Genomic DNA, 9,633 nt, shown 5'->3' with positions numbered 1-9,633 from the left:
AGAACCTTGGTTGTCCGTCCATCTTTTAAGGGAACTGATGTGGAAGGAAGGCTTTGGGGCTATACTCACAAGTCCCTGGAGAGCCGGTGGGTGTGACATTAGGATCATTGGCTGCAATTGCTTCTTCGTGTTATTCTGCAGACATATTCTAGCTTAAAAACTTAGAAGTCGGGATCCCTAGGTGGCGCAGCGGTTTGGCGCCTGCCTTTGGCCCAGGGCGCGATCCTGGAGACCCGGGATCGAATCCCACGTCGGGCTCCCGGTGCATGGGGCCTGCTTCTCGCTCTGCCTGTGTCTCTGCCTCTCTCTCTCTCTCTCTCTGATGACTATCATAAATACATAAAAATTAAAAAAAAAAAACCTTAAAAGTCACCGTTGTTAAAAACTTGGCACAGACTTTTTTTTGTTTTCAACCTTTAATTTTGCAATAATTGTAGATTCATATGTAATTGTGAGAATTAATTCAAAGCAATTCCATGTACTCCTTAGCCTCTGGTAACACTTTGTAAAATTAATGGATAATATCACAACTGGGATATTGACACTGAGAGCATCAAGATCAAAACATTTGGGGCAGCCAGGGTGGCTCAGCAGTTTAGCGCCGCCTTCAGTCCCGGGCGTGATCCCGGGAGACTCGGAATCGAGTCCCAAATCGGGCTTCCTGCGTGGAGCCTGCTTCTCCCTCTGCCTGTGTCTGTCTGTCTGTCTGTCTCTCTCTCTCTGTGTGTGTGTCTCTCATGAACAAATAAGTAAAATCTTAAAAAAAAAAAATTTGCCTCACCACAAGCCTTCCTCATGCTGTCCTTTTACAGGCAAACCCGTGTCTTTCTTATCCTACCCTTTGCTTCACCCTTGGCAACCACTGATTTGTGCTCCACTTCTATAATCTATATTTTGTCATTTCAAGAATGTTTTATAAATGGAATGACACATTATGCTATTTTTGGAGATTTAATTTTTCCCTTCAATGTAATTCTCTAGAATTCATGCAGGTTCTTGCATGTATCAATAATTTGCTCCTTTTTATTGCTGAGTAGTATGCCATGAAATGGATATACCACATTTAACGGTTCACTCACTGAGGGACATCAAAGTTGTTTCAGTGAGCATGTCTTCACTGCCCCGGGATAATGTGCAGGATTGCAACTGCTGGGCCATATGGTAGTAGCATCTTTTGTTTTGAAAGAAACCAGTCAATTGTTTCCCACACTGGCTATGGATTTTACCTTCCACCAGAAATATAAGAGAGATTCAGTTTCTTTGCATCCTACCCTGTTTTTGGTATTGTCACTATTCCTTATTGTGGTTTCAAATTTCATTTCTCTAATGGGTAATGATCTCCCTAATCTCTAATTAATTTCCATGTGATTAATTGCAATCTGTATATCCTCTCCCATGAAATGTCTCTTCATGCCCATTTTTAAATAGGATTGTATGGCTTTTGGCATTGAGTTTTGAAAGTTTTAACATATTCTATACACTAGTCCTCTTTTGATAAGTGGTTTGCAAGTATGTGCAGTCTTCCAGTCTGTGGCTTGTCTCATTCTCTTAACAAAGTTTTCCATAAAGCAAAATTTTTAATTTTGACAAAGTCCACTTTCTAAAAATTTTTCTTTTATGGATCATGTGTTTGGTGTCAAGTATAAAAGCCTTTCCTTCATCATAAATGTTTTCTTCCAAAAGTTTTATAGTTTTATATTCACATTTAAGCCCATAATCCATTTCGAGTTAATTTTTGTCTAAGGTTTGAGACTGGGGTCAAGGTTCATATTTTGCCTATGGATATCCAATTACCTTATTGAAAAGGCTCTCTTTGCTCCTGTGGATGACTTTTGCAACTCTGTCAAAACTCTTTTGGGCAAATTTATAGTAGGCTTATTTCAGATTCTCCGTTCTGTGATCCATTCCTCTGCCAGGTCCACACAGTATTGATTACTGGAGCTACAAATGGGTCTTAAAGTCCAACAAACTGTTTTCCTTCCACTTTCTTCTTCTTTTTCAAAATTGTTTAAGCTATTTTAATCCCTTTGCCTTTCCATATAAATGTTAGGAGGATCTTGCTTATATCTAATCAAATTTTTGCTGGAATTTTGATAGGAATTTCATTAAACCTGTATGTGAATTTAGGGAGAATTTACATCCTGACCATATTGCATTTTCCAGCCCATGAACACAGTACTTCATTTATTTAGATCTTCAATGATTCTTTCAACAGAATTACAGTCATCAGCATATAAGCCCTGTATATATTTTGTTAGATTTATACCTAAGCAATTATTTTTTAAAAACAATTAATGGTATTACATTTTATTGTCTATTGTTAGTATATAAAAACACAATGATCTTTTTGTGTGTGTTTTTCTTATATCCTACAAACTTGCTAAATTCACTTATTAGTTCCAATAGATCTTTTTGTAAATTTCTTGGGATTTTTTTTATGTAGACAAGCATGTCATCTCCAAATAGAGATAGTTTTCTTTTTCTTTCTTTCTTTCTTTCTTTCTTTCTTTCTTTCTTTCTTTCTTTTTCTTTCTTTTTTAAAGATTTTATTTATTTAATGAGACACAGAGAGAGAGAGACAGACAGACAGAGACAGAGACAGAGACATAGGCAGAGTGAGAAGCAGGCTCCACACAGGGAGCCTGACCTGGGACTCGATCCCGGGGGCTCCAGGATCACACCCTGGGCTGCAGGCGGCGCTAAACTGCTGGGCCACCGGGGTTGTCCTCTTTCTTTCTTTCTGATATGTATGCCTTTTATTTACTTTCCTTGCCTTATTGCGAATGCTAGAGATTCCAGCACTATGTTGAATAAGACTAGTGAAAGTGAACAGCCTCTCTTACTTCCAATCTCAAGAGAAGTGAGTATAATGTTAGATGTGGGTTTATGTAAATGGTCTTTATCATGTTGGGGATGTATTCCTCTATTCTGACAGTTTTTATCCTGAGTGGGTATTGAATTTTGTCAATTGCTTTTTCTGTATAGATTGATACAATCATGTGATTTTTTTTCCCTCTGTGGACTGTATGGTTAATGACTTTCACGGATTTTCTAATTAGACCAGCCTTGCATCTCTGGAATATATCCAAATTGGTCATGGTATATAATTATGTTTATATATTACTGCATTCTATTCTAATGTTTTAAGGATTTGTCTGTATATATGTGTTTCTGTGTGTCTGCATGTGTGTCTGTGTGACTGTATTTAGGAGGGATATTGATCTATGGTTTTCTTTTCAATGTCTTTGGTTTTGGTATCCGAGTAATGCTAGCTTTATAAAATGAATTAGGAAGCATTTCTTTTGTCTTCTGATAGAGACTGTTTAGAGTTAGTGTAAACTCTTCTTCACATATTTGGAAACATTCTCCAGCATCTCCATCTGGGACTGGAGGGTTTTTTTGAGGGGTATTATTAAATTACCAATTCAATTTCCTTCATAGTAACAGGGCTACTCAATCTATTTCATATTGAGTGGATCCTGACAGTTTATGGTCTTCAATAAATGTATCCATTTCATTTAAGTTGTCAAGTTTATGTGCATCTAGTTGTTTGTAGTATTTCCTTATTACTATTTTGTTGTTGGTGTGGTGTACCATGATACTGCCCCTTTCACTTCTTATGCTAGCAATGTGTCTTCTCTTTATTTTCTTTGTAATCTTGCTAAAGGCTTATCAGTTTTATTGTTCATTTCAAAGAACCCATTCTGTTTCATTGATTTTCTTTATTTTTTTATGTTTTAAATGTCATTGGTTTCTTATCTTTATTATTTTCTTCTTTTTGCTTGCTTTGGACCATTTTCTCTCCTTTCTCTAGGCTTTTTAGGTGAGTGCTTATATTATGGATTTGAGACTCTTTTTTAATATGCACATTTAATACTATAAATTGCCCTCACAGCACTGCTTTAGCTGTGCACACAATGTATTTTCATTTCTATTTAGTTCAGCATTTTGTCTGCCTGGGGACTTGAGACTTCCTCTGACTCACATATTTAGGACCATCTGTTGAGTTGCCAAGTCTTTAGAGATTTTCTTGTTATCTGTTGCTGATTCCTACTTTGACTTCACTGTGGCCTGAGAATACAGTCTGTGTGATATCAAGTCTTATAAAATTATGGAGACTTTTTGATGGCCCAGGATGTAGTCAAAATTGGTACATGTTTCACAGTCATTTGGAAATAATGTGTATTCCACTGTTGGTGGTTAGTGTTCTATAAATGTTGAAGAGATCCGGTTGATTGATGGTGCTCTTTAATCTTTCTTTTTTCTTGGTCAGTCTAACTGAAGACTGTCAGTTTTAGTGATCTTTTCATAGAAACAACTTTGGACTTTGTCTCTTTTCTCCATTTTTTTTTTCTATTCACTATCTTATTTATCTTCACTGTAATCCTAATCTTTTGCTTTCTTCTGATTTCTTTAAATTTAGCTTACTATCCTTCTGGATTTTGATTTTTTTTAAGATTTTATTTATTATTTGACAGAGACAGAACGAGCACAAGTGGAGACAGAGGGAGAGGGAGAAGCAGATTCCCTGCTGAGCAGGGAACCCGACATGGGGCTCAATCCCAGGACCTTGGGATCATGATCTGAGCTGAAGACAGACGCTTAGCCAACTGAACTACTCAGGCACCCCCTGGATTTTGATTTTATATCTTTTTTTTAATGTAGACAAATATTGACAATCTTTCATTTTTGCCAAATTATTTGAAATTTGAAGGACAAAAGAAAAGTTTACGTGTGATAGTTTTCAGCCTCTGGCCTAAAATTTCATAGCTTCCTTACAATCTGATTTTTTTTTCTAAATATGCAGGCTAGTAATCCATTTTCACTGTTGGAGTTAGAAATAGATTATCTCTATGTTTTTTTTATTCCTAATTAATTATACATTTGAATATAATTAGAGTGGTAAAAAGGGAAAGTCCAGCTTCTGTTACATGCTACTGAGGTCTATCTTCTTTATATGACCTCCTCTCAAGAGGGATGAAATCTCTCATAAAGTCTATAGGTGAAGAATCCTCATATTTAGCCTTGGATTTCCACTCTTTTCCATATTCCCCATGTTTCTCTTGTCCTTTTCTTCTCAGTACCTACCAGGCATTTGTTCATTCAAATGTTCATTCATACATTCATGAATTCACTCATTCACTGAAACAAACCTATAAAGGGCCTATTACAAGCAGGTCCTAGTATGTGAAGATGCATAAAATAATCTGAATCTCAACCTTGTGAAACTTAATGTTCAAGACTGTCCCATGTGCCACATGTCAGAAACCAGGAGCACAGACATCTGGCCCTTGGCATGTTATTTCCTATGCCACAGGTACTATATGTTAGGTTGTCTGGACCCCATGAAAATAAGAAGTTTTTTCTTTTCTTTTTTTTTTTTTTTTTTAAACAAACCAGAACATATCTAATAAAGCGAGTAGAGAATTCTTTAGTCAGTTCGGAAAGATGAACTCTTCTTCTGTTGATCATCAGAGAGGTTAAGAAATTTGTAGAAAGGAAAAAAAAAAAGAAATTTGTAGAAAGGAAATAAAGGCAAAGGAGAGACAATGAGTGAAAATATCAGTGAGGGTGACAAAACATGAGAGAATCCTAACTCTGGGAAATAAACAAGTGGTAGTGGAAGAAGAAATGGGCAGAGGGTTGGGGTGACTGGGTGATGGGCACTGAGGGGGGCACTTGGCAGGATGAGCACTGGGTGTTATGCTATATGTTGGCAAATTGAACTCTAATAAAAAAATTGTTTTTTAAATTTGTAGCACACACTGGCAGTGTTTCTTCTCCTTCCCCTACCTTGTAAGCCACCCCAGAAGTCTCATGTCTAAAGATCCAAGCTGCCTGGAGGCTTCCACCCTTTCTCAGTCTGAAAGACTTCTCTGCCCACTAGTGTGTTTGGGATGCAGTTGAGGCAGGATGGAAGCTCTGAGATGCCAACCACTAATTCAACAGGGCAGGGAATTAGAGGATCAATATCTTTGCTAGGATGAGTCTGAGGCCTGTTCTACAGTCTCTTAGAAATGCCTCAGTTGGAGCACCGTTAAGCATCTCCCTTCCGCTCAGGTCATGATCCCAGGGCCCTGGAATCAAGCCCCACCTGAGATATAGCCCCATCTAGGCCTCCCTTCTCAGCTGGGAATCTGTTCCTCCCTCTCCCTCTGCCCCTCCCCTGCTTGTGCTCACTCTCTCCCTCAGATAAATAAAATCTTTTTAAAAAATTTTTTCAATTGATTTGAACCCCAATTGCCCAGAGTTTCTGTTTTTAAAATACCACACATATGTATGTATCTATACATATTTTTGCATGCATATATTATTAACTAGTGAAATATCCCAGGGAACATTAAGAGGCATTGAGAAGCATGGGCAAGAAGACTAACTCACCTTTTTTGGGAACTAGACTGTCCGGATTTCAACCCCAACGCCATAACTGGTTGTGTGTCCCTGGGCAATGTGCTTAACCTCTCTGCAAACTGGAGATAAAGACTCACAAATCTTATGGTTCATTGGTAGGATCATAGGAATAAATATATAAAAAGTTCTTAGAACAGTGTCTGGCACAGAGTAGGTATCATATAAAAGCTAAGTGTCATCATCAACATGATTATTATTACCATGTATTTTGTTTCTTTGTGTAATCTTTTTCCGTATTTTTGTATTGAATTTTTCAAAAAAGAATAACTTGAAAACAGCTACAGACATGTGATAGAGTAGTCTTCTAAAAAAAGATAATCAAGAATTATTACTTTAGCCATAATTGCATTTCATCAGTGGATGCTATAGGATACTTTCTCTGTACCTGTAAATTTAAAGAATTTAAGGAATGCAACAAAATCTGTTTAGAATGTAAAATAACCCAAAAGGGGAAGAAGAGCCTTTGAGCATATACCAATAGCTGATTTTTCAGTTCAGCCCCATAAGAACGTTCCTTTATGCCAGTTTCATAATTGTGCTCCTTACAGTCATTTATTTCTGGTTTGGCTACTAGAGGATGCTTATTTAACTGTGATTTCCTGTTCTGAGTAATTCAGGCAACATGGATATCACCTGTCTGCAAGCCTTTGCAAAGGAAAACTAATTATGTATCAGCTGAAAAATTAATTATCTGCTAAAGTTATTTGCTGACATTGGGTGCCTGTACTGACTGGTGACGAAGTCCCCCTGGAGCTGGGACCTGCAACTGTGTCATCTTCATCAGAAAAAAATCAAAGTTTAGGAGCAATGGGGAAATATACGGAATAAACACTTCCGCAACCCCTTCCATCAAACACCACCCTAGATGACAGTAGCCTTGATTGGCCGTGAGGGCTAGAGGCTGCTCACGTTGATTCTAGGTCAGCATCAGCTGGATCCCACACACCACAGCTGTGTTTGATCTAACATTCACCAGCTCTGAACTGCATTTGAGTAGAAAGACCTCTGCTGGGCTGTGTTTCGTTGTTTCCTTTGGTTTCATTTTGTTTCTTAACATGGGAGTTCAGCAGAATGCTATATTTAAATATCAACCACTGGTAATCATTTCAGCGGTACTGTTAGTTTGAATAAAATGTCTTTCCTGGGGACACCTGGGTGGCTCAGTGTTTGAGCGTCTGCCTTTGGCTCAGGTCCTGGGATGGAGTTCCACACTGGGCTCCCCACAGGGAGCCTGCTTCTCTGTGTTTCTCATGAGTAAATAAATAAAATCTTAAAAAAAAAAAAAAAAGTCCTGTTGTAGCTAATTGCTGGAATATCTTCAAACTGCTATGCTCTTTGTAGACATTTATGCTGTCCTCTCTTTATAACTTTATTTCATTTTCTGTTCATTTCTGGTGTTGATTCAAAGGGCCTTTATCACCTGACCCTGATAATCTGTGCTTTATGGCTGCTGGTGTGGTTGGGAGCAGTTGAAGCAGCAGCGAGCAATAACACATATAAATATTTGAACAGGAAAAAGAAAGTCTGTCTGATATAGACCAAAGAAGAAATGCATTTAAACAACTAATGCCACTAGAGGGACCTTGACTCTCAACCAGGACTAGGCAAGGTCACCCTCCCCGTGCACTACTGCAGGTGGCCACCAGGGCCACGGCCAATTTCAAGGAGCCAGCCCTTGCCAGACCCCACCTTAGGGTGCCCAGCCCAGGGTCCACTCTGGGGGGCTTATGACGTTATCATCATGGCTCAGTAAAATAACCCCTCTGAGAAGAAAAAGTGTGCTCTGGCCAGGGGCTAAAGACCTGAGGGGTTTCAATTCGTTTGGGAGACCTTTGCCTTTGGCCCCCTACCGTTGCTGCGGGGTTCCAAGGACCTGCTGCTCTGTGTCTGCCTCTCCCGTTCTCCGGGGGGCCTCGCCCCCCTTTCCCGGGGCCCTTGTGACTGGTTGAAAACGGGTGCAAAGTGACATTCGACTTAGAAAGTGAGAGCCCCGGGAAGCCAAAGTGGAGGCAAACAGAGCAGCTAATTCGCCGGCATAGCTGGCGCTGTCCGCGGTTGTCCTGACAGCGCCGCCCCGACCACCTGTGTTTGCTCTCGAGCTTTCCCCGAGCCGCGAGAAAAGGGCCCGGGCCGGTCACATGGCAGCCAGATAGGCCAGCACCGGGGGAATACAAAAGCCGCAGCTTTTAGCAGAGTTAATCATTAATGCGCCTTTTCTTTGTCCCATTCAGGAGTGCTGACAGGGCTTTGATAGCCTGTGTTTGCCGCGGGCGGCCGGGCCAGGTACTGACGAGCCCCTCGGCTGCGCTCCTCGCTCCTCCCGGAGCTGGACCCGGGCGCTGCCCTCCCGAGTCCGGCCCCGGTAGACGCCCCCACCCGCCTCGCCCCGCCAAGGTCCCGGGGGCTCGGCCCGGTGTGTTTCTGCACCTCATCGGCCTGAGCCCCGGTAGCAAGGCTGCATATGCGATGAACTGGCCACCCGCCCCCAGGTGTTTATTTGCCCCTACCAGAAAAAGAAAAATTAAAGATAAAGTTAAAAAATTCCAAAAACAAAGCAAAACTGAATATGTCTGTTGTTGTTGTTGTTTTCTTAAATGTGTACCAAGAGTGGACCATTCTGCTCAAACAGCAATAGGCTAGTCTCTTCCCAAAATTTAGAGTTTCACCCATAGGCAAACGACTCTGATTCTTGCATCTCAGCACCTAAAATGCACATTTCCCTGACTGCTTTTTTTTCAACACCACCTTCCCAGCCTTCACAGAAAGTAGCTTGTGTGTCAAGAGACTGCATCCAGGGTAAATGGGAACCCGTTGCTAACTGTTCTTTTATTGGACTCTGTGAAGCTACTCCACTCCCACAAACAAGATAGCCAGGACCTCCGAATTGATGCTTTCGCCTCCAGCTCACTGACAATGTGCTTTCGATTTGTGCTGCCACGTTACTACAGCCCCCTTGAACACACAAACTGGCTGTCAAGATTTAAACTGCGAGTATCCCATTGTCCTTTAAGAGTAGTTGAAAATAAGCAAATAAGAAGTACATCGTTGAAGCCTGGCTTATAAAGGACAGACATTTAAATTTTTTGAGCTATTTAAAGAGAAGGGCTTTTTCTAGGCATTGAGCACATGAAAATTTTGCAGGTGATGTTGATTGTGTATGAAGACATTGTCAATAAAGGTACTACATACAAAACACGGTGGTAGGTATATTCATATATCTCC

Source organism: Canis lupus, chromosome 24, assembly GCF_003254725.2.
Source record: "Canis lupus dingo isolate Sandy chromosome 24, ASM325472v2, whole genome shotgun sequence".
NCBI classification, from domain to species: domain Eukaryota; kingdom Metazoa; phylum Chordata; class Mammalia; order Carnivora; family Canidae; genus Canis; species Canis lupus.
This window is presented reverse-complemented; position numbering follows the sequence as displayed.